Genomic DNA, 25,060 nt, shown 5'->3' with positions numbered 1-25,060 from the left:
AGTAAAGCTTTACCCCAAAATCCTAAGGGCCTGCATCGTGATTCTCCTATAGGAGCTTGCCGAAGGCCCCAAACAGCATCTCTATTTGCCACTGACACTTCCAGCACCATTGGTTCAGCTGGATCATATGGTCCAAGTGGCAGAGCAGCTTGCACAGCAGCCTGGACCTGTCACAGAGCCTCACCTTGTTCCAGTCCCCCACTCAAAACCTGAAGCTTTTTGGTCCCTCAGTAAATGGGCTGAAAGTAGCAAACGCAAATGAGGAATATGTTGTCTCCAAAATCCAAAGAGGCCAACTAAGCATTGTGCCTCTTTTTTGGTTGTAGGAGGGGCCAGATTCAATAGCTTATCCTTTACCTTAGAAGAGATACCTTGCCAGGCCCCACACCACTGGACACCTAGAAATTTTACTGAGGTGGAAGGCCCCTGTATTTTTGTTGGATTTATCTCCCATCCTCTGTCACACAAATACCTTACCAATAAATCTAGAGTAGTTGCTACTTCTTGCTCAGTAGGTCCAATCAACATATCATCAATATAGTGGACCAGTGTGATGACTTGTGGGAAGGAGAAATGATCAAGGTCCCTGTGGACAATATTATGACATAGGGCTGGAGAGCTGATATAACCCTGAGGTAGCACAGTGAATGCAAACTGCTGACCTTGCCAGCTGAATGCAAATTGTTTCTGGTGGTCCTCACTAATAGCTATTGAGAAAAAGGCATTTCCCAGATCAATAGCTGCATACCAGGTACCAGAGGATGTGTTGATTTGCTCAAGCAATGATACCATACCTGGAAGAGCAACTGCAATTGGAGTCATCACCTTGTTAAGCTTACAATAATCCACTGTCATCCTGCAAGACCCATCTGTTATCTGCACAGGCCAAATAGGAGAGTTGAATGGGGATGTGGTGGGAATACCACCCCTGCATCCTTCAAGTCCTTGAGAGTGGCATTAGTCTCTGCAATCCCTCAGGAATCTAGTGTTGCTTCTGGTTTACTATCTTGCTAGGCAGGGGCAGTTCTAGTGGCTTCCACTTTGCCTTTCCCACAATAATAGCCTTCACTCCATGAGTCAGGGAACCAATCTGAAGATTCTATCAGTTGCTGAGTATGTCTATTCCAATTATGCATTCTGGCAGTGGGGAAATAACCACAGAATGGGTCTGGGGACATGCTGGACCCACTGTGAAATGGAACTGAGCTAAAATTTCATCAATCACCTGACCTCCATGAGCCCCAACTCTGACTGGTGGACCAGAGTGATGTATTGGATCTCCTGGAATTAATGTCACTTCTGAACCAGTATCTAATAATCCATGAAATATGTGGTCATTTCCTTTTCCCCAATGCACAGTTACCCTGTTAAAAGGTCATAGGTCCTCCTGGAGAAGGCTGGGAGGAACAGTAACAGTAGAAATTTTTTGGCAGTATAACAGGGTCCTTCACCAAGTGTACCCAGCCTTCCCCTCATTGAAGGGGCTCTGGATCTGTAAACTGTCTCAAGTCTGGGAATTGACTAAGGGGCCATGACTCTCTGTTTTTGTAATTCAAGGGAGACTTTGGTTCACTTGACCTAGAATAATTCTTCTTATACAGTTCAAGCAAGATTTTACTTGATTGCCCATCTATTTTATTACTTTGTACTCCATGATCTACTAGCCAATGCCATAATTCTCTGTGAGTCAGATTATTTTGATTGCTGCTTTGAGCCTGCTTGCATTATGGTACCCATGCCCACCTTGTCTGTGGTGATTAACTGCAGCCACTTGGCTTCTGCCTGTTTGGGATCTGATTATCCTGATTGTGTTTGAGGATTCCAGCTCAGTGACAGCAGTTTCTACAGTAATATCTGACCTACAGAGAAGAGTGACTACAGAGCTCTTCAGAGACGTTGGAGCTAGTCTCACAAATTTATTCCTCACAGTCCTGGTAAAAGGTGTGTCCTCTGGACATTCCAGGGGTGTATGAGCAGGTCTTCCATGATAAATCTACCCTAACATTCCAATCTCTCTAAGCCTTTGAATCCCCTCCTCTATGTTATGCCAGGGCATACTGGCATTTCAACCTCTGGTAATGTCAGCCACCTTTTGATCCATGTTTCAGACAACCACCCAAACTGACAACACCCCTTCTAAACCCTCAAGCTACAACATTGAATGCAGAGTCTCTGCTTAGTGGGCCCATATCAGTAAATTCAGCCTAATCCAACCTTATATTCCTTCCACCATTATCCCATACACTTAATATCCATCCCCACACAATTTCCCTGGTTTCTGTCTGTATAAGTTGGAAAACTCATATAGTTCTTTTGGAGTATAGCGTACTTCCTCCTGGGTCACACTTTGACCTCATCCTTCAGGGTCTGTTGGGATTTTAGTCTAGTTACAGGTCTTGAAGCAAAGACTGGTGGTGGGGTTGCGTCATGAAAAGAATTAGAAGTATCCCTCAAGCCATTTACTTCAGGACATTCTGCTGCATTTTCATCTTGTAGAACAGGATTGATCTCTCCAGACAGAGGAGTGAGGGCTGCTTCCTCAGGGGAGGTGATTACAAGATTAGTAGGCACTGAAGAGTTAATCTCCTTAGGTGGAGGTTGGGTGGCAGACTCAGTGCAGACTGGAGGTGGGTAAGCTGTTTCCTCAGGACAGCCCACCACAGGTAAATCTAACAATGACTCAGCAGAATCCAGGGTTTCAGTGTCTTCACTGCCATTATTGTCAATCCATATGTCCCCATCCCAAATTTCAGGATCCCATTCTTTTACAATTAATGCCTTTACTTTAACAGCGGATACCCTGAGAGGTTGAGATTTTAGTTTACATTGTAAATCTGCTACTCGCACAATAAGAGTCTGTGTCTGTTTTTCAGAAATCTCAAGTCTGTGGCCATGGGAAATAAGATTTTCTTTCAGGGCACACATAGATACTTTTACATCTATCACACAGTACTTAAGTTTTAAAGTTGAAGCTTTAGCTCATCTCTTTCCCTTATAACTTTATCCAACATATCTAAGAGCAGCCAGCCAACATCATTATACCTCTTAATTCTGCAAAACTCTGTGAAGATGTTGAAAACACTGTCACCCAGAGCCTTTCTTCATACGAGTGTATGATTAGGAGAATCATATGGTGCTATTTTGTGATCTCCATTGCCAACTCATGCCATGGACTCTCAGTGTCATCTTGATTATTGGAAATGGAGTCATTAGTGCCTTTGAATCTAATCAGAGTAGAAAACAAATTGTAAAAACCCATTTTAAGATTCTGTTTCTCAAGAGCCACTTCTGGTACCAAGTTGTATTAGTTAGGGCTCTCTAGGGAAACAGAATCAATGAGAGATATCTATAAATATAAGATTTATAAAAGTATCTCATGCAACTGTGGGTATGCACAAGTCCAAATTCCATAGGGCAGGCAGCAAACTGGCAACTCCAATGAGGATGTTAGATGAACTCCTCAGGAAACAAACTGGCAACTTTGACAAGTCCTCAGGAAACACTTCGCTAGTCAGTCAAAGAAGAAGTGAAGATCCTCTATCTTTCTTCTTTAAAAGTCTTCAACTGATTGGATTAAATCCAGCTGACTGCATTCTCTCATTCTGGAAGACATGGCCTTCCTTGACATCATCAGTCACAGCTGCAGCCAATTGACTGATGATTTAATAAACCAGCCTGTTGGTTTATTATCCAGCCACAAACATCCTCACAGCAACAGTTAGGCCAGGGCTTGCTTGACCAGACACCTGGACACCATCACCTGGCCAAGTTGACATATGAACCTAACCATCACAGGGGTATGTAGGGAAAAATATACCTATTGCAAACTATGTACTATAGTTAGTAGTATTTTAACATTCTTTCATCAGCAGTAACAAATATGCTATACCAATATTATGAGCCAATAATGGAGGGAGGGTGGTTAGGGGTATGGGTGGAGTTGAGTCCCCTTTTTATGTCCTTATTTCTTTTCTGGAGTAATGAAAATGTTCTAAAAATAGAAAAAAGTTAATTGTGGTGATGGATGCACAACTGTATGGTGGTATCATGGGGAATTGATTGTACACCTTCTATCTTTGGATAATTGTATGGTACGTGAACAATCTCAATAAAAAAAAAAAACTCTGTGTTTTATCCTCAGATACAGAATGCAAGTAAACTACCTAAGACCCACCTTGAATGGGTGGGGTTACAGCTCATCCTCTTTCACTTGGTATGTTTTTCTTAAATTTTCATTTATTTTAAGATATTAGCTAATTTCCCTCTTGATATCTTTCTTGACCTACTGATTCTTAATTTTCACATAATTGTGAATTTTCCTTCCATTATTGAATTCTAGATCCATCTGATTGTGGTCACAGAAAGCACCTGGTATGCTGTCAGAATCTTTAAATTTATTGAGATCTGTTTTTGATGGAAAATGTGGTGTATCCTAGATCATCCATGAGCACTTGAGAGAAATGTGTATTCTGAGGTTGTTGGGTGAAGTGTTCTATGTATTTTGGCTATTGCTGACCTATAGTATTCTTAGTACTTTTCAAGTTCTCTATTTCTTTATTCATCATCATGCTTATTCTATCCCTTTTTGAAAGTGATAAGTTGAAGTTTCGTAAAAAACTTGTTGAACCATCTGTGCTGGTTTGCATGTATTATGTCCCCCCAAATGCCATGCTGTTTAATGCAATTTGGTGGTGGTGGGGGCAGATATACTAGTGTTGATTAGGCTGGAATATTTATATTACATTGTTTCCATGGGGATGTGACCCACCAAACTCTAGGCGATAACTGAATAATTGCCATGGAGGTGTGGCCCTGTTCATCCAGCATGGGTCTTGATTTAATCAAGGGAGTCCTTTAAAAATGCTGGCACAGCCCAGACATGAGTTGGCTTAGCTCAGAGATGCTTGGTGTTGTGAACCCCTGACGTTGGCTGCAGCATAGAGACATTTCGAGGATGACCATTGAAAGTAGACTTTTCCTTCTCGAGAGGAGAAACTAAGAGAATACCCCTAGTCACCTATAGAGAAACATCCTGGGAGAAAGCCATTTTGAAACACAATCTGGGAGCAAAGGAAGAAGATGCCAGCAATGTGTCTTTCCAGACAACAGAGGTATTCCTGATGCCATTGGCCATTCTTCTGTGATGTACCCTATTGTTGATGCCTTACCTTGGACACTTAATGGCCTTAAGACTGTAACTTTGTAACCAAATAAACTCACTTTATAAAAGCCAATCCATTTACGATGTTTTCCAAAATGGCAGCATTAGCAAACTGGAACATCTCTTTTTCCCTTCATATCCAGCAATGTTTGCTTTATATATTCTGGGCTCTGTTGTTAGGTGCATATATGTTCATAATTGTTATATCTCCTTGATGAATTGACCCTTTTAACAATACATACTGTCTTTCTATTTCCCTAATAATAGTTTTTGAGAAAGTTTATCTTGTATGTGATTAATGTAGCCAACCCCATTCACTTTTGATTACCATGGGCATGGAATTTTTCCCTACTTTTCACTTTCAACCTAATTGTATGTTTGAATTTAATGCAGATCTCTTGAAAACAGCATATGCTTGTGCCATGATTTTTTTTTTTTGTTTTGACTCTGCTTGATTATTTTTTTAAATTCGGTTTTATTGAAATGTATTCACATACCATACAGTCATCCATGCTATACAATCAACTGTTCACAGTATGATCATATAGTTATGCATTCATCACCACAATCTATTTCTGAACATTTTCCTTACATCAGAAAGAATCAGAATCAGAATAAAAAATAAAAGTAAAAAAAAGAATACCCAAAAACCATCCCCCATCCACCCTATTTGTCATTTAGTTTTTATCCTCATTTTCTACTCATCCATCCATACACTAAAGGAAGTGTGATCCACAAGGTTTTCACAATCACACTGGTCACCCCTTGTAATCTACATTATTATACAATCATCTTCAGGAGTCCAGACTACTGGGTTGGAGTTTGGTAGTTTCAGGTATTTACTTCTAGCTATTCCAATACATTAAAACCATAAGAGGTGTTATCTATATAGTGCATAAGAATGTCCACCAGAGTGACCCTCTCAACTCCATTTCAAATCTCTCAGCCACTGAAACTATTCTGTCTCATTTTGTATCCCCTTTTTGGTCAAGAAGATATTTTCAATCCCATGATGCCATGTCCAGATTCATCCCCGGGAGTCAAATCCTGTGTTGCCAGGGAGATTTACACCCCTGGAGTCAGGTCCCACATAGGGGGGAAGGGCAGTGAATTCACCTGCTGAGGTGGCTCACTTAGAGAGAGAAGGCCACATCTGAGCAACAAAGAGGTACCTCGGGGGAGACTCTTAGGCACAATCATATGCAGTTTAGCCCCTCCTTTGCAGTAAATGAGCTCATAAGGGCAGTCCCATGATTGAGGGCTTGGCACATCAAACCACCAGTCTCAATGTTTGTGACAACATCAACACTATTCCAGGTGAGAAGTCCAACACTTCTGCACCTTCCCCCAGCTCCTCATGGCAGGGCAGGGCAAGGGGGGGGAGGCTGTAAATATATTTTTTATTCTCTGCCCAAATTACTTTGGGATTGTCACTATTTCACTCTAACCTATACTAACCTACCATATCTCACTTCCTATTCAAAGTTCCATGTAATTGTGGTGTTTGAACAAACCGACTGTAGAGTTATACTGTTTAGAAATATAGTTCCTGCACCAAATAGACATCTCTTCCCTTGGTCTTACATGAAGTTGAAGTTTTAAAAACACAATCAGTTTTGACCTTTACCCTTTGGCCCGGTTTGCCCTAGTCTTAACCAGATCTGCTTCATTCACATCACTAATTGAAGTCTGGGCTCTTTTCAGATTTTTTTAAACAGTTGCTGTAGGCACTGATACTGACATTCATATCTGCTGAGCTCTAGCTCTGAGTTTCAGGTGTCTCAGAGATACGCATTGTTCCAGAGACCAATCAGGTCATACACTAAGGGATCAGCATCTCAGAGTTTAGAGATAGGCATTACAATTCAAAAATAGAGTTGACTACTGTAAGAGCTTACAATCTAGGGATTATTACAACTATCATGTCCACATTAGGCTATGTTCTAAGATTCAATTCTGAGTTTACACATTGTAGTTAGTCCATATTGGTGAAGCATTAGTGTTTGCCTTTATTTCTGGCATACTTCACTCAAATACTGTGTACAGGATTGTTCTAGTTTGCTAATGCTGCCAGAATGCAAAACACCAGAAAAGGATTGGCTTTTATAAAGCGGGTTTATTTGGTTACAAAGTTACAGTCTTAATGCCCTAAAATGTCCAATGTAAGTCATCAACAATCGGGTACCTTCACTGGAGGATGGCCAATGGTGTCCAGAAAACCTCTGTTAGCTGGGAAGCACGTGGCTGGCATCTGCTCCAAAGTTCTGGTTTCAAAATGGCTTTTCTCCCAGTATGTTCCTCTCTAGGCTGCAGTTCTTCAAAAATGTCACTCTTAGTTGCTCTTGGGGTGTTTGTCCTCTCTTAGCTTCTCCAGAGCAAGAGTCTGCTTTCAATGGCCATCTTCAAAATGTCTCTCATCTGCAGCTCCTGTGCTTTCTTAAAGTGTCCCTCTTGGCTGTAGCTCCTCTTCAGAATGTCACTCACAGCTGCACTTCAAAAGTGTCACTCACAGCTGCACTGCACTGAGTTCCCTCTGCCTGTCAGCTCATTTATATGGCTCCACTGATCAAGGCCCACCCTGAATGGGTGCATCCATGTCTCCATGGAAATACCTCATCAGAGTTATCACCTACAGTTGGGTGGGGCACATTTCCATGCAAACAACCTAATCCAAATGTTCCAACTTAATCCCCACTAATATGTCTGCCCCACAAGTTTGCATCAAAGATAATGGCATTTGGGGGACACAAACACATCCAAACTGGCACAAGGATCCATTCACCTCATTGTGTGTCTCACAGCTTCACACCTTCTCATAGTTGCTCAATATACCATTGTATGCATATGCCACAGTTCACCATTCTGTTCCTCAGTCTATATACCCTTAGGTCACCTCCACCTTTTGCAAATCATGATTATTGTTTTCCATGAACAACAGTTTGCAAATGTCCATTCATGTCTCTGCTTTCAGATCTTCAGATGACATACCCCATAATGAGGTTGCAGGACCTTATGGTCCCCACATACTTAACTTTTTGTGGAACCACCACACTGACCTTCAGAAAGGCTACATCATTCTACCTGCTCATCAACAGTAGATAGGTACATCTCTCTCACCATGTTTTCTCCAACACTTTTACTCCTGTATATACTCTTTCCTACAATTTTATAGAGTTATATTCACATACCATACATTTATCCACAGTGTACAATCAGTTGTTCATGGTATCATCATAAAGTTGTACATTTATCACCACATCAGCATATTGATTACAACAAGAAAAATTGTTTTTTTAGCAATAATAAAAAAGATGATAAAAAGAAAAAATAACATGTCATACAATAATTTATAATAGTAAGGACAGAAAATAACACCACTACCAGAATCCCATATTCTTCCCCTATACCCCTCATATACACTTAGCATTGGCATAGTGCCTTTGTTACATTTAATGGAGGTATATTACAATGTTACTGTTGACCATAGACTCCAGTTTGCTTTGATTATGTTTTTTCCCAAAGTGCCATGTTTTAAAAACCCATTCTCAAAATCTCTTGTTTGACTGGAGAATTATTCCATTTACATTTAAAGTAAGAGTGATGGTTAGGTTCATGTGCCAAACTTGGCCAGGTGATGGTGTCCAGTGTCTGGTCAAGGAAGCATTGGTCTAACCATTACTGCAAGGACATTTATGGGTGGTTAATAAACCAGAGGCTGTTTTATTAAATCATCAATTAACTGCACCTGTGAATGACTGCATTAACAAAGGGCATTTTTCTACAATGAGATAATTCAATTACCTAGATTTAATCCAAGCAGTTGAAGACTTTTAAAGGAAGAGAGAGAACCTTCACTTCTTCCTCAGCTAGCCAGTGAAGCATTTCCTGAGGAGTTTATTGAACACCTTTATCAGAGTTATCAGTTTGCTTCCTGCCCTACAGAATTTGGAATCATACATTCTGCCCAATGGAATTTGGACATGTGCATCCCCACAGTTGCATGAGGCACTTTTATAAATCTTATATTTACAGATATCTCTTGTTGGTTCTGCTTTCCTAACAGAGCTTGGTACCAGGAGTGGTTCTTGAGAAACCGAATCATAAAATGATCTTTTACAATTGTTTTTCTACTTTGATTAGATTCAAAGGCACTAATGACTCCCTTTCCAATAATCAAGATGGCACAGTCAATGGAGTGATTTTGGCAATGGAGATATGAGAAATATCACCATTTAATTCTCCCAGTCATATTCTTGTACAAAGCAAGGCTCTGGGTGACTGTTTGACAACTTAACAGAGGTTTTGTGGAGTTAAGAGGTAAAATGATGTTGGCTGGTTTCTCTTAGATACACTGGATTAAGTTATAAGAGAAAGACGAGCTAAAAGGACTCAAATTTGAAACTTAAGTGCTGTATCATGGGTGTAAATGTTTCTATGCATGCCCTGAAAGAAACTCTTATTTCCTGTGGCTGCAGACTTGAGATTTCTGAAAACCATACCAGAGACTCATTGTACAAGTAGCAGATTTACAACATAAACTGAAATCTCAACATCACAGGGTGTCTGCTGTTAAAGTAAAGACATTAATTGGAAAAGAATGGATCCTGAAACTTGAAACAGGGACATATGGAGTGATGATAATGGCAGTGAGGACATTAGAAACCTGGATTCTGCTGAGTCTTTGCTAGATATACCTGTAATGATCTGCACTGAGGAAACAGCACTCCCATCTCCAGTCTTCCCTAAGGAGAAAACCCAACCTCCAGCCTGCTTTGAAGAAACAGCTACCTAACCATGAGTCTGTCCTCAGAAGGCTGCCATCCAACCTTTACCTAAAGAGATTAACATCTCAGTGCCTGCTAAACCTATAATCACCTCCCATGAAGAAGTACCTCTCACTCCTCTGTCTGCAGATATTAATCCTGTTTCATGAGATGAACCTGCAGTGGAATGTCCTGAGGTAAATGGCTTGAGGGATACTTCTAATTCTTTTCATGTCCCACCCTCACCACCAGTCTTTGCTTCAAGGTCTATAAATAAAGTCCCAAGAGGCATGGGAAAGGTGAGATACAAAATTTGACCCATGAGGTAGTACACTATACTCCAAAATAAGTGCATGAATTTTCCAATTGTATAGAAAGAATATGTGTAGGGAATATGTGTGGGAATGGATATTAAGGGAGTGTGGATAATGGTGGAAGGAAATAAAGTTGGGTCAGGATGACTTTATTGATATGGGCCCACTAAGCAGAGACCTCTGCATTCAATGTTGTAGCTTGAGGGGTTAGAAGGGGTGTTATCTGTTTGGGGGTGGCTGGCTGAAATGTGGATCAAAAGGTGGCAGACATTACCTGAAGTCAAAATGCCAGAACTGCCTTGGTATATGTAGAGGAGGGGATTCAAGGCTTAGAGAGATTGGAATGTTAGAGTGGGATTTATCATAGAAGACCTGTTCATACACTCATGGAATGTCCAAAGGACACAACTTTTACCAGGACTGTGAGGAATAATTTGTGAGACTAGCTCTATCATCCCTGAATAGTAGTCACCTTTCTCTGTAGGTCAGATATTACTGCGGGAATTTCTGTCACTGAGACAGAATCCTTAAGCACAATGGGGATAATAATATCCCAAATTGGCAGAAGCCCTGTGGCAGCAGTTAAAACGCCAAAGACAAGGTGGGCATGGCTGCCATAATGGAAACAAGCTCAAAGCAGCAGTCAAAATAATGACTCACAGAGACTTATGGCTTTGGCTAGTAGATCATGGAGTACCTAGAAGTAAAAATAGACAGGCAGTGTACTAATTCTTGCTTGATCTGTGTAAGCAGAATTCTAGGTCAAGTGAACAGAAATCAACTTTGAATTACAAAAACAGAGAGTCATGGCCCCTTAATCAATTCCCAGACTTGAGACAGTTTACAGACCCCAAGTCCCTCAAATGAGGGGAAGTCCAGGTACCCTTGGGGAAGGACACTGTTACACTGACAAAAATTTATACTGTTAATCTTCCAACCCTCCCCAGGGGGACCTATGGCCTCTTAACAGGGTAATCGTGCATTGCTAAAAAGGAAATTATCAGATATATTGGAGATTATTACACACTGGTTCAGAAGTGATATTAATTCCAGGAGACCCAAAACGCCACTCTGCTCCACCAGTCAGAGCTAGGTCAGGTGATTGATGGAGTTTTAGCTCAGGTCCATTTCACAGTCATCCAATGGGTCCCCAGACCCTTACTGTGGTTACTTCCCTAGTTCCAGAATGCATGATTGGAATAGACATACTCAGCAACTGGCAGAATCTTCACATTTCTTCCCTGACTCATCAAGTGAGGGCTATTATGGTAGGAAAAGTCAAATGGAAGCCACTAGAACTTCCTCTACCTAGCAAAATAGTAAATCAGAAGCAATACTGGATTCCTGGAGGAATTGCAGAGATTAAAGTCACTCTTAAGGACTTGAAGGGTGCAGGGGTGGTGATTCCCACCACATCCCCTTTCAAGTCTCCTATTTGGCCTGTGCAGAAAACAGATGGGTCTTGCAGGGTGACAGTGTATTATTCTAAGCTTAACCAGGTGGTGACTCCAATTGCAGCTGCTGTTCCAGATATGGTATCGTTGCTTGAGCAAATCAACACATCCCCTGGTACCTGGTAGGCAGCTATTGATCTGGCAAATGCTTTTTTGTCAACAGCTCTTAGAAAGGACCACCAGAAATATTTGCATTTAGCTGGCAAGGCCATCAGTACATTTGCACTGTGCTACATCTGGGGTATATCAACTTTCCATCCCTATGTCATAATATTATCTGCAGGGATCTTGATCATTTCTCCTTCCCACAAGACATCAAACTGGTCCATTATACAGATGATATCATGTTGACTGCACCTAGTGAACAAGAAAAAGCAACTATCTGGATTTGTTGGTAAGGTATTTTGTGTCAGAGGATGGGAGATAAATTCAACAAAAATACAGGGGCTTACCAACTCAGTAACATTTGTAGGTGTCCAGTGGTGTGGGACATGTTGAGATATCCATTCTAAGGTGAAGGATAAGCTGTTGCATGTGGCCCTTCTTATGACCGTAAAAGAGGCACAATGCCTAGTTGGCCTCTTTGGATTTGGGAGACAACATATTCTTCATTTGAGTGTGCTACTCTGGCCCATTTACTGAGTAACCAGAAAAGCTTTTAGTATTGAGTGGGGGCCAGAACAAGATGAAGATTTCTAACAGGTACAGGCTGTTCTGTAAGCTGTTCTGCCACTTGGACCATATGATCCAGCCAACCCAATGGTGCTGGAAGTGTCAGTGGCAAACAGAGATGCTGCTTGGAGACTTTGGCAGGCTCCTATAGGAGAATCACAATGCAAGCCTTTAGGATTCTGGAGGAAAGCCTTACCATCCTCTGCAAGTAACTCTCCATTTGAGGAACAGCTTTTGGTCTATTGGGCCTCAGTAGAGACAGAATGCTTAACCATGGGCCACCAAGTTACCATGAGACCAGAGTTAACTATCATGAGCTTGGTGTTATCTGACCAGCCAAGCGATAAAGTTGGGCATGAACAGCAGCACTTAATAAAATGGAAATGGTATATATGAGACAGAGCAAGAGTCCTGAAGGCACAAGTTACATGGGTAAGTGGCACAAATATCCATGGCCTGCACTCCTTCCACCTTACCTTATCTTTCCCCAGCTCAAAGCTATAGCATTTTGGGGAGTTCCTTACAGTCAAGAAGAGAAAACTTGGGCCTGGTTTACAGATGGTTCTGTACAATATGCAGTCACCACCCAAAAGTTGACAGCTGCCACTCTGCAGCCCCTTTCTGGGATGTCCCTGAAGGAAAATGGTAAGGAGAAATCCTCCCAGTGGGCAGAACTTCAAGCAGTGCACCTGGTTGTTCATTTTGCTTGGAAGGAGAACTGGCCAGATGTGCATTTGTATACTGATTCATGGGCTGTTGCTAATGTTTTGGCTGGTTGGTCAGGAACTTGGAAGGAACATGACTGCAAAATTGGTGACAAAGTAGTCTGGGGAAGAGGAATGTGGCTAGACCTGAGTGGGCAAAAAACATGAAGATATCTGTGTCCCATGTGACTGCCCACCAGAGGGTGACTTCAGCAGAAGATTTTAATAATCAAGTGGATAAGATGTCCCATTTGGTGGAAACCAGTCAGCTTCTTTCCCTAGGCACTCCCTTCATCGCCCAACAGGTTCTTGATTAAAGTGGTCATGATGGTATGGTTGAAGGTTATGCATGGGCTCAGCAACATGGACTTCCACTCACCAAGGCCGACCTTGGCACAGTCACTGCTGAGTGCCCATCTACCAGCAGCTGAGACTCGCACTCAGTCCCCAATACAGCATCATTCCCTGAGGTGATCAGTCTGCTATCTGGTGGCAGATTGATTACATTGGACCACTTCCATCATGGAAGGGGCAGCAATTTGTTCTCACTGGAATAGAAACATACTCTGGATATGCATTTGCCTTCCCTGCATGCAATGCTTCTGTCAAAACTACTATCCATGGACTTACAGAATGCCTTACCCACTGTCATGATAGTCTACATAGCATTGCTCTAACCAAGGAACCCACTTCACAGCAAATGAAGTGAGGGAATGGGGCACATCTTCATGGAATTCCTCTGGTTTACCACATTCCCCCATCATCCCAAAGGCAGCTGGGTTGATATATATGGTGGAATGGCCTTTTGAAGGCTCAATTACAGTGCCACTAGGTGGAAATACCTTGCAAGGCTGGGCAGTGTTCTCCAGTAGGCTATGTATGCTCTGAATCAGCAATCCACTCTATGGGGCTGTTTTCTCCCATAGCCAGGATTTGTGGGTCCAAGGATCAAGGGGTGAAACTAGGAGTGGTACCACTCTCACTCCTAGTGATGCACTAGGCAAACTTTTCCTTCCTGTCCCTGCAACCTTAAGCTCTGCTGGTCTACAAGTCATTCCAAAAAGAAGAATGCTTCCACCAGGAGAAACAATTCCATTGAAATGGAAGTTATTAAGACTGCCACCTGGCCACTTTGGGCTTGTCATGCCTCCGAATCAACAGGCAAGGAAGGGGATTACTGTACTGGCTGGGGTGATTGATCCTGACTATCAAGGGGAAAGAGCACTGCAACTATACAATGGAGGTAAGGAAGAGTTTTCCTGGAATACAGGAGATCCCCTAGGGCATCTCTTATTACTACCATGCACTATGATTAAAGTCAATGGAAAATTGCAACAAACCAATCCAGGCAGGACTACCAATGCACAAGAAACTTCAGGAATGAAGGTTTGGGTCACCCCACCAGGCAAAGAGCCAAGGCCAGCTGAAGTGCTTGCTGAGGGTAAAGTTGAAATGGAATGGGTAGTGGAAGGAGGTAGTGATAAATATCAACTATAACCAGGTGACCAGTTACAGAAATGAGGACTATAATAGCATATTTCCTCATTTTGAGTATGCTTGTATTTGTCCATGAAGCAAATATCTGTTTTCTTCTTTATCTTATCCCCTTATCATATGTATGCTGGTTTGGATGTATTATGCCCCGAAAACACCATGTTCTTTGATGTAATCTTTGAGGGCAGACATTAGTGTTGATTAGACTGTAAGTCTTTGTTTCCATGGAGATGTGACCAATCCAACTGTAGGTGATAACCATAAATAATTTGCATGGAGATGTGGCCCCACCTATTCAGTATGGGCCTTGATTAGTTCACTGGAGCCCTATATAAGCTCAGATGGAAGGAGCAAGCTTGCTACAGCCAAGAGGGACACTTGGAAGAATGCACAGGAGCTGAGAGAGGAGCTGCAAATGAGAGACAGTTTGAGGAGGGCCATTGAAGCAGACTCTTGCTCCAGAAGAAGCTAACAGAGGACAAATGCCCCAAGAGCAACTGAGAGTCACATTTTGAAGAGATGTGGGTCTAGAGAGGAACATCCTGGGAGAAAGCCATTTTGAAACCTGAACTTGGAACAGATGCCAGCCATGTACCTTCACAGCTAACAGAGGTTTTCTGGATGCCATTGGCAGTCCTCCAATGAAGGTACTCAATTGTTGATGTTACCTTGGACACTTTATGGCCTTAAGACTGTAACTGTGTAACCAAATAAACCCCCTTTATAAAAAGCCATCCATTTCTGGTATATTGCATTCTGGCAGCATTAGCAACAAAGAACAATTTGACTAAGCTATAGTGTTTCATTTTGCCATATTTAGTTAAAGGAAAGGAATTTAAGGGTCAATGTCACCCAAGGACTTATCTCCTATTCATGAGTTTTAGTGCATTTCTGGTTGTACACAGGGAAAACTGCATATTGGTTAGATGAAATATAATGTCTGCTATTATTCTCTATTTAGAGATAAAGCATGGTTTACGGTGATGTGTATAACGTGAAGTTGACAAGGTGACTGTGATGGCTAGGTTCATGTGTCAACTTGGCCAGGTGATGGTGTCCAGGGTGTCTGGTCAAGCACGCACTGGCCTAACCATTTACTGCAAGACATTTGTGGCTGGTTAATAAACCAGAAGATTGGTTTATTAAATCATCAATTGACTGCACCTGTGACTGACTGCATCCACAAAGTGTTGTGACTTCCACAATGAGAGAATTCAAGTAGCTGGATTTAAATCCAAGCAGTTGAAGACTTTTAAGGGAGACAGAGAGGACCTTCACTTCTTCAGCTAGCCAGCGAAGAATTTTCTGAGTTTATTGAACACCTTCATTGGAATTGCCAGCCTCGCTGCCTGCCCTACAGAATTTGGATGTGTGCATCCCCACAATTGTGGACACTTTTAGAAAATATTTATATTTATAGTTACCTTGTTGATTCTGTTTCCCTAGGGAACCCTAACTAATACAGTAAGTATTATAAGGCAGACCTTACTTCTGAGCATCTAGTCATGGGATTTTTAGAGTATAAATTCCCAGATGCAGTGAGCACTAACACCATGAAAGGCAGCTTCTGGTGTGTTACTGGGTCTTGGTGAAAATGGAAAGTAATTACCAAGAGATCTCATGTTTTCCTGAGGCTAGAAATCCTTATCATACCCTGGGTTCCAGGTAATCAGAACATTTACCAAGGCAATGCCTAACGACAGAGTATCATCAAAAGGAAGTGGCAAATTCAGGACTGTGCTTGCCCAGATACCCACTGTTTATGGCCTGAGGGGGCTTTGCAGCCAAAGGACTAAAGAAGACACCAGTCATTTTGTGAGACAATGAGCTTTTATTCAGGCCTTACCTACAAGGAAATGGAAGTTGGTCATGTCCTGAATTCAGGAGCTGCCTGATCCTACCAGGAGAGTAGGTCAAAAACCTTAACTGACCTAGGTCACACGGTGTGCAGTCTTCAAAGGTCCTTAGAGAAGGCCCCTGGGCCAGGGACTCCCACACCGAGGAAGTGACATGGTTTGGATAAGGGATGGCAGAGATGCCCATCAAATATGAGCCTACTGCAAAAAACCAGGAGGCCCTTCCTCCATGCATTGAAATCCAAAGGACCCCTGACTCTTGGACGTCCTAAACCAGATGCTCAGTACTGGTTCACTGGTCAGTCAAGCTGAAGGTATGTGGCATCTACTGGGCAGCATAAATTATAGCACCTTTGGCACTGAAAAAAGTGCCAATGGACTGAACTGTGACTGGTCCTAATAATCCTGGAATGCTTGGGACCTAAGTACCCATGTACCTGTTTTACTGCCTCATTGAAGAAGCCAAAAACCAATGGCTTAGTCTGTTCAGGTTCATGGATAGAATAAGATTGTAGAATCAAATATTCACTATTATGGGCAACTTTCAAAACAACTGCTTGTGCAGAAAGTTATTTATGTTATTCGTGTATATACATATGGCAAGATTCTTTTTATGAAGGCTATCTTTGGAATGACATAGCAAACAAGGGATGCACCAAACTGCTTTTCATACCCAACAAAACTTGAGATTCTGGTGGAAGAGAGGCTGAGGATGATCCCTTCCTGGAGGATGAGGATAATGGACTTTACCTCAGTGATATTCATGAAACACAGCTTAATTTCCCATGAATTCTTCCAAATTTTTAATTTGGAACCTAAAAACATTCCTAATATTAATAATGGCCTCTAATTGTGTTTTGCAAATTTAATAGTTGTTTCCATATAACCAAATGTCATCTGTAGTTTCCTTTCATCCCAAGCTTTCTGCTTTTTGTTTTCTCTTTGGCTTATTATATTATACAACTCCCCATTATGTCTGTATGTAATGGAGATTATGAGAGAATGCAACCTTTTCTTAGACTATATCTAGGGTAAAGCAACCAGTCTTTCAATATTTCATAAAATATTAGATGTAGGGATGAGAACAGAAACTCTCCTAGTGTCCCCATTTAGTAGGAAAACTCAGACTTTTAAAATTATGAAGTTAGCTGGAAACTTTCCATACATTCATGCTCTCCATCATAATTTTCCAAAATTAATGCTAAAGACTGGATTTCCACATCGGAATAATCATAATGGCATTGCCATTGGGCTCCATAGGTTTTGAAACCTATTACCTCTTTGATTATTAAGATGATTATTTCAGTGAGTTTTGATTAATTATCCATTACGGGCCATTAGAGAGGAGAAATGGAGCTACCTGGAACTCCCACTTAAGTCAGTGAACTACTGTCTGCAGAACCCTCTAATCCAATGATAAATAATATAATAACTGAGATGAGGTATGTTCACTGTAAAATTTGAAACAAAACAAACATTTGTTCCTACCCTTCATATAATCACTGACCCAAAAAATGTTCATCACTCATCCAATAGAAGAAACCATTGAAAGCATATTCATTTACCCTAGAATACCAAATCACAGACCTCACACTCTCCTATGCCCAAACCTACAAGCATTTTTCACCGAGCTCTAAAACTCAGCCACCAGATACCCAATAATTTGCCCAATCTCATCAAACACTAACCCTCACAAAGACACAATAACTCATGCTAACAACCTTCCCAATTTCAGAATAAGTGATTTCCAATGACTTTACATTTAATACATTCTCCATCAAGAAATTTCCTGGATCTAACCCAAGGGTTTCACCCTCCTAAGAGACTTTTCCTTCTCATTTTTCCATGGTTATTCCTAAATTGAGTTTTTTTTTTTCAGCACAGCAAGGCTTGTATTTCACTGGTAGTGCACACTAATTACAAACTTAGTGTTTCATTGCAATGGAGTCCACTTGAAGTCCTTATCTCTAATTTATCAGATCTACAGCTTCGTGGAGTACACTTTCTCTAACTAACCAGCAGGTGGCGTCCACGAGCCACCTGTTCTCCACAAGCCAGTTCTCCCCTGCTTAGCCTTTTTGGTGAGTGGGGGAGTGAGTCTTGTGGGGTCCAATTGGTGTACCAAGCTTGCGTGTGTAGTTGGTGTTGCCTGCCCTGTATATGGGGCGTGTTTCTGGGCAGTCAGGGAGGGGGGGGGAGTGGCTCTAACAATCAAAATCTCCCTGGTGATCCTAGAGTTTTAAAGCTGCTGCAATAGTCTAATCCTTCAGTTCAGTCCTGCCACAGTTTGTCTCTGCCACTGACCCACAAGTCCTTGGTATTGGCGTATGGCTCCTGAGACTTGCAAGTTGGGGCCCTTCTTCCAGGCCGTGCACCCCGGGTCCTCTGTTGAGGGATGACTGTGCTATGTCACAGGTGAGTGCCGTCCCCCCAGGGCAGTTCTGGGCTGCTGGGCTGTGTAGGGAGGCTCCCAGTCTGCTGAAATGATGGCTGAATGGGGGCTTTGTTAATTCACACTGCTCTACCTTCCCAACTCTGGGACAATCAGCTGAGGGTTGCAGGGAAGGCTAATGTCCACGCCCAGTTTTGTGGTGTGTGTGCCTGTTATTTGAGGCACTTCCATCACACTGGGTTGTCTGGGGCAGTTCTGGGCTATGGGGCTGGCGATGGGCAGGAGTGTTTCCTGTCCACCAGGATGATGGCTGTGAGCGGACACCCCCCTTTTCCTGGAAGTTGTGGTGTTTAGTGAATTTTCTCAGCCACTGGATTATTGCGTTTTGTCTCAGAGCTCTCCTAGTTCTGCTCTTGACTTGACCTGCCCAAATTGCAAGTCTTTGAAGCTTTCTGTATTGGGCTTCTTAGAGTAATTGTTTTAGAAAAAGAAAAAAGGATTAAAAAAAAAAAAAAAAAAAAAAAAGGCCCTCCTCAGAGATCTAATGGGTTATTGAAATGCTAATAGACAAAGCAACCAGGGCCATTAAGGAAAGGTCCACAGGGCAGAGAGATCAGCTTTTCTTCGGGATTTGCATATGCGCCTCAGGGCCTGAGCTCGGGCCTAAGCTCTGCCCTTCCCCTTTCTGTGTTCACCAGAACTCCAAAAATCCTCCACTTTTATTTTGGAGTTTTTCATGTTGTTTTTTTTCTATGCCTGTCTCCTCTCTGCTGGGCTGGCTGCTCTCAGATTCTCTGGTGTCTGGTCTCCGTCTATCTATGGTTGGAGTTTGGATCAGCAGAATGAGTTTCTGATAAGGGCTGCCACTGCAGTTCTCCCTTCTCCTTCCCGGAGCTGACAGCCCCTCCTCCCACGGGACTGAGCCTGGCAGGGAGGGGCGCGGGTCCCCTGGCCGCAAAAACTTACAGATTTCGCTGATCTCAGCAGTTCCACGTTTTCATGAGTGTTGTATGAAGTATGCCCAAAGTCAGATTGCTCTGTGGTGTCCAGTCCATGCAGTTCCTGGCTTTCTACCTACTTTCCTGGAGGAGTAACTAAAACATACAGCTCACCAGTCTGCCATCTTGCCCCGCCTTGCTGCCTGCTTTTTAGATACACTCACAGAACCACAGACATTTTAAATACATAGAACTCCATTGTAAAGGAATATCACATAATATGTGGAGTGATATATACCTGGAAATTTCCAAACAGACTTTGATTATGAGCTCCTGATGCTGACTGTAATACTTGCTCTAGAGCATCCCATAATTAAAATGCTATTTTCCATCAATTTCAGATAAATCTACAGACTCATTATAAGGCAAGAAATATCCATGATTTGTCACTTTTTAAAAATGACTAGGGTTAAATTATTCTTATATACGGATGACCTCACTTTGTGTCATTTATAAAATTATTTACATTATGTTATGCATTTAAACAAACCCAGTGCACTGATATGTGAAGCGCTCTCTATCTAAATTCAATTCACTGGTCTGTTCATTAAAGTGGCAGGGTACTTTGAAGCAATATCTAGAATTCTTCAGACCTAAATGAGTTTCATACAGAACCCTGCATCAGTAAGTGCTGCCTCCCTCAATTCTACATAACTCAATTCTGTGATTTTAAGTACAGCTGGTACAGGATAACAAGTCAGGGACCCTTGAGACAGTGAAACTGAAAGATGGCCTTAGTCTGACTATTTCTGTTGTAGGAGACCTCCCATTCCCAACATTTTCTGCAGCCTACAACATCACTTTTCATTGTCCCTCTCATATCTTCATCTCTCATGTCTACTGAAGAGTAAAAGAAGCACCATTGTTGCTTCTGGTCTCCTTAAATCTGCAAAAATTTTCACAGTTCCATAAACTGCATTTTATTAAAGGGAAGAATACTTCCTATATATTGAATCTATTTAGAAATTTGAATAAAGTTGATTTACAGAAATTGAAGTTGGGAAATTGGGAACAACAGTTGAAAGGAAACTTTTAGTTTACTTTTCTGAATGTTTCAAAATGTGCAAATATATTCTCTATCAACACTTTCAGAAAACTGAAATTGGGGAAAATAAATGAACAATTCCTCATTTCCTTTTATTTCTTAACCATCTCTTGTGCTCTGGTCAACAATGCACAGTTTTATACTCTAGCACCTGTAAAACTGGATTGATTAAATGCACCCACTAAAACATCACCCTCCCCACTGACTATTAATTTCTACTCTTATTCATCTGTATTACCTATGTTCACCACACAAGCCTAAGCAAACTTCATGCACTGACATTATCCATGAGTGCATTATTTCTCCAATGAGGCCATGGGTTAGGTGAGAAAAAGAAAATCTGTCCCATCATTTCAGAGAATACAAAAGCTTAATGGAGGCTGGAATAAACTAATGTAATATTGGGAAGGAAATTACTTATTGATGAGCCTCAAACTTACCATAACTATTCTAGAGCCCACAAAAACAAACTGAAGCTCAGATCCTTGAATACCTCATGAATGGACCCGGAAAATTCTTGACAATAGGAGAAACCTCCCCATCTACTGATAACAGTGGTTAAACTGTTTATCTTCAGTTAAAGAAGAAATCCCTACTCACCCGTGACTGCATTATCAACAGCTCAGCTGACAACTGTCTTCCTCTGGATTTTCACTCACAACCAGACAGGCAGTAGGTGAGCAAATCTGAGAAAAGAGATAGAAACCTTCAGAATCAAATCTTTTTTTTTTTAATTAAATTCAGTTTTATTGAAATACATTCGCACACCATACAATCATCCATGGTATACAATCCACTGTCCACAGTATGACAACATAGTTATGCGTTCATCACCACAATCTATCTCTGAACATTTTCCTTACATCAGAAAGAACCAGAACAAGAATAAAAAAATAAAAGTGAAAAAAGAACACCCAAATCATCCCCTCATCCCACCTCATTTGTCCTTTAGTTTTTATCCCCATTTTTCTACTCATCCATACACTAGATAAAGGGGGTGTGATCCACAAGGTCTTCACAATCACACTGTCACCCCTTGTAATCTACATTATTATATAATTTTCTTCAGGAGTCCAGACTGCTGGGTTGGAGTTTGGTAGTTTCAGGTATTTACTTCTAGCTATTCCAATACATTAAAGCCTAAGAGGTATTATCTATATAGTGCATAAGGATGCCCACCAGAGTGACCTCTCGACTCCATTTGAAATCTCTCAACCACTGAAACTATTTCATCTCATTCTGCATCCCCCTTTTGGTCAAGAAGATATTCTCAGTCCCACGATGCCAGGTCCACATTCATCCCCGGGAGTCATATTCTGCGTTGCCAGGGAGATTTACACCCCTGGGAGTCGGGTCTCACGTAGGGGGGAGGGCAGCAAGTTCACCTGTCGAGATGGCTCAGTTAGAGAGAGAGAGGGCCACATCTGAGCAACAAAGAGGTACTCAGGGGGAGACTCTTAGGCACAACTACATGCAAGTTTAGACTCTCCTTTGCGGTAACGAGCTGCATAAGGGCAAGTCTCACGATCGAGGGCTCAGCACATCAAACCGCCAGTCCCAATGTTTGTGACAACATCAACACCAGTCCAGGTGAGGACGTCCAACACTTCTGCACCTTCCGCCAGATCCTCAGGGCTGGGGAGGGGGAGGCTGCAAATATATTTTTTATTATCTGCCCAAATTACTCTGGGATGTGTCACTATTTCACTCCAACCTATACTAACCTACCGTATCTCACTTCCTATTCAAAGTTCCATGCAATTGTGGTGTTTGAACAAATCGACTGTAGAGTTGTACTGTTTAGAAAATTTAGATCCTGTACCAAATAGATATCTCTTCCCTTGGTCTCACATGGAAGTTGAAGTTTTAAAACACAATCAGTTTCAACCTTTACCCTTTGGCTTGGCTTGCCCTGGTCTTACAGAATCAAATCTTGAGTACAATTTCCAGATTCACCTGTCAGGAATCTCAAACACTTCACCTGGAAGTAAAACCAGTACAATCAGCAGGAACATGCAGGAAGACCCAAGAGAAAGGGAGAAGTCTCTTCTCTCCCAGGGTCAAGATGTAGGACACCTGGCTTCTCTAGCAACTAACAAAGCTATGAATACCTTCATATTACAGATAAGAAATATAAAAATCACTTAATTGTATGTATTTCTGATGTTATTCAGAAACTTAATTCCCTCCCTGATTCCAAAACAGGAATTCCTGATCCATGTCTCATCTGGAATTAGGCTGCCACTACCAGAGAAAGTTGTCTGAAATTTCTTATACAATTAGGCTTGGTGTATGCACCAGCATTGGTTCTCCAACATCCGTCCCTATACTCTGGACTCTTACTACCTCCCTGTCCTAACCACCTGCACCTAGCCTTCTGGATACAGTTGTCCTAAATCATCTTGGTTCTTTCCCATGTCATGTATAACAATGTAACTCCCTCAACACTGAGTACTAGATCTCATCCCAATGGATTTGGATGTCAACCAAGAAACTCAATACATTTAATTATAGGGGAAATCTTGAGATCAATTCAAGATCTTCATCAGTTTGCAGGGATCAATGGCTCCTCTCATATAAATCTAATCATGAAAATCCCCTGCATCAGAAAACAGCAAAAGTATTTGGGTCATAATGCCATTGTCATGTCCTAAAATCTTCAAAGGATTAGGAGGCTCAGAAGATGTAGAATGAAGAGATCTGGGAGAAAATCTATCTGCTCACTTTGATATTTTTATGAGAGGGTAGCTGAAAGCTTTTTCGTACATTAATCATCAGCTGTGATATCTAACACTTCATTATTAATATATGTGAGTGGATGTGTATAATGTAAATTTCTCCTCAAAACATTAATTGCATGCACTTCATGGGCAAATAATGATAAAGTGTCATAAACAGAGGTAGGATTAACTTATTCATTGGTACCTGAAGTCTGGGGAAAAAATAGCCTTGGTTTTTTGAAGGCAATTGTATAACTATGTAGCTTACATACTGTGACACTGTGATTGTGAAAACCTTGTGGCTCACACTCCCATTCTCCAGTGTATGGAGAGATGAGTAGAAAAATGGGGACAAAAATTAAATGAAAAATACAGTGGGATGGAATGTTTTAGGTGTTTTACATTTATTTATTTATTTATTTATTTATTTGAAGGAAAATGTTCAAAAATTGATTCTGGTGATGAATGTGCAACTATATGAGGACACAGTGAATAACTGATTGTACACTGTGGATGACACTAGGGTATGTGAATGTATCTCAATAAAACTGGATTTAAAAAAAAGTACTTCATTATTACTTTCAAATTAAATGGATTCACTCCCCAGTCAAAAGACAGAAATGATCAGGATAGATAAAAACAAACAAACAAAAAAATCCCAAGTGTATGCTATATACAAGTAACTCACTTTAGCTTCAAAGACAGAATTAGGTTCAAAGTAAAAGGATGGAAAAAAGATCTACCATAGAAGCATCAACCAAAAGGGAGCTGGGCTAGCTATACATATATGAGATAAAATAAACTTTAATTCAAAAACTATTACAAGGGACAAAGAAGGCCATTATATACTAATAAAGAGGTCAATTTAACAAGGAGGCATAACAATTATAAATATATATGCACCTAAGAGCAGAGCCTCAAAATACATGAAGTAAATATTGACAGATTTGAAGGCAAAAGTAGATGGTTCTATATTAACAGTAGGAGATCTCAATATATCACCTTCAATAAGAGTCCATCCACATGAATAAATAAAAACTATCTGGTATTTACACACAATGGAATAATATTCAGCCATAGAAAGGAATGAACTTCATGTGACAACATGGATGAAACTCAAAGACTTCATATTGAGTGAACAAAGCTAGACACAAAGGACAAATACTGTATGAGCTCCCAGAAATAAAATAATCCTAATAAACTGAGTCAGAAACTAAAACTAAAAAGGAAAAAAAGAAACACTATCCAACACAGTGAACCCTACTGTAAATGATGGACTATAGTTCATAGTGTAATTAAAATGTCCTCTTAAATTTTAACAAATGTACCACATTAATGCAAGGGAATATTAAGGTAGTATATGGTAACACTATATGTATGATTTACCGTAAACCAATAACCTCTCTAATTAAAAAAAAAAAAATAGATTGGGGCTGACTGAGGAAAGAATCAGTGAACTTAAAGATAAGACAGCTGAAATCATCCAG

At 41.1% G+C, this 25,060-nt stretch overlaps 1 long non-coding RNA gene across 1 annotated transcript in view; it reads right to left on the bottom strand.

Moving 5' to 3' along the window:
- Window positions 1-25,060, bottom strand: part of LOC119534672 — a 55,499-nt gene that overhangs the window by 9,210 nt on the left and 21,229 nt on the right. The window contains exon 3 of the long non-coding RNA XR_005217091.1: window positions 21,454-21,539. This is a non-coding gene — a long non-coding RNA (uncharacterized LOC119534672). The remainder of the gene's footprint in view (window positions 1-21,453; window positions 21,540-25,060) is intronic.

This window comes from Choloepus didactylus, chromosome 5 (genome assembly GCF_015220235.1).
Source record: "Choloepus didactylus isolate mChoDid1 chromosome 5, mChoDid1.pri, whole genome shotgun sequence".
Classification (NCBI taxonomy): Eukaryota; Metazoa; Chordata; class Mammalia; order Pilosa; family Megalonychidae; genus Choloepus; species Choloepus didactylus.
The sequence above is the reverse complement of the archived record's forward strand: the minus strand, read 5'-3'. Positions and strand labels throughout refer to the sequence as shown.